Below are 1,807 nucleotides of genomic sequence, written 5' to 3'. Positions count from 1 at the left end.
GAAGCAGCGGGAACGACAAGACTCATAGGAAGAGTAGAAATAGGTGGATCTTCCGAAACGGAGTCAATTTCTTCCTCTTCACCCTCAAATTCTTGAGCAAAGAGTCTTTCCACAGGGATCGAAGGAGGGTTTAAAGCAGGATCATCATCTGAAAGACTTGCCTCCTAACTCGAGGCCTCTTCACTAAGGAGCTTTCATCTTCTTACTCTTCATCAAAAGCAAGGGGTTCTTGATTCTTCCTGTTCGAAGAGGACACATTCAAAATCTGCTCTTGAGCAGTGTTAACATCGAGCAAAACTGGAGAAGCGGGAGCGGGAGCGGGAGCGGGAGGGGGAGCGGAATGAACTTCGTGGAATGTAAATTCTGAAAATAAAAAAGGATGTCAAAGTAAGTGTAAAAAAAATTTACGGTAAAATAAAGAAATATACCGTGGGTTCTAACTTTCCATCAAAAATTTTGGGATAAAAATTTCCAAGATCTTTATTCCATAGGAGCAATAAATAATATCATTTCTATCCAATCACGAAAGTCAGGAAGCTCACCAAAGACTTCCATGGCTGCTGGAAAAGAAGTAGACACAAGAGAGAAGGTTAGTATCTTAAAGAAAGAAAACTAGCAGAAAGTAAAAATAAAGGAAAACACTTACGTGAAAATTTTTACTCTTTAGGAAAAGGCATATTCTCTTCTCTCACCAAAGCAACGCTTGGGACAGCAATGAACCGAGCATACCAGCCTCAGTCACGATCATCTTCATGACTAACCAAGATGTTCTTACTTCTTGTTGCGAGTGTAAAAACACCTACGCGAGAAAGTTTTGGGGAATATAGAGGAGATAACCAAAAGTGAAAGGGGCAGAAATTAAGCCTGACAAGTAGCGAAGGCATGCATAACTCCTGAACACTGGGTTAATTGGAGGTTTAAATCCTAAGCTAAAAGGATAAGTGTAGTTGAACGAATAACCTTCACGGTAGGTGGTTATTCGGTTATTAGTACTAAGGGTTGTGATTGGGAAATCAGGCTTCCAATGTCATTCCCTACGTACGGCAGGAAGAAGACCATATTTAATAAGGGAAGGTTAGCGGTCAACGGGGTTAAGTGCTTCTATGGAGGAAACTTCTTTACTCCACGCCTCACAATCAGAAATAAAAGAAAACTTCTAGGGAACGATCTCCGAGACTAAAGGTTCAGGCAGTGATTTGTTTTGATGCCTAGCCTTGGAAGAAGATCTAGGAGTGGTTGTGGACTTAGCTTTAGAAGAAGAGGAAGTTTTGAAGAGTTCTTCTTAGAAGAAGAAGTGTTTCGACTAGATATGGAACCTAGGTTGCGGAGTCTACCACCTCTGTCCCTACTTCTAACCAGAGCCATAGTAGAAGGAGTTCATATACTATAATAGCACAACGAGGATCAAATGATGAAGAAATATTTGGAGATTGGGAAGCCATTATTAAGTAAAGCAGAAGCACGAAGAGAAAGAGAAAGTTGCAAAGAGGATGTAGAGAAAATAAAAGGAAGTAGAAGAAGTTTTGTAAGGTGCATAATACGGTATTTATAAGGAAAAAGCATTATGATAGACCATCATCATGGACTCGTCACGTCGAACTGATACAGCCGCAGAAACCCTAAAAAGCCAATGCAAACTGCAGAGCCAATCACGATAAGACACGTGTCTCAAGCATTAAATGGAAGAGACGTACGTCTCTTTGCTTCTCAAGCAAATCATAATAATATCGGGAAGAGGCAGCAAGATATTTCCGCCACAATTAAACTTTCCACTTCCCAAATATTCAATTGAGAATAGTCAAAAAGT

This window comes from Nicotiana attenuata, unplaced genomic scaffold, assembly GCF_001879085.1.
Source record: "Nicotiana attenuata strain UT unplaced genomic scaffold, NIATTr2, whole genome shotgun sequence".
Classification (NCBI taxonomy): domain Eukaryota; kingdom Viridiplantae; phylum Streptophyta; class Magnoliopsida; order Solanales; family Solanaceae; genus Nicotiana; species Nicotiana attenuata.
The sequence above is the reverse complement of the archived record's forward strand: the minus strand, read 5'-3'. Positions refer to the sequence as shown.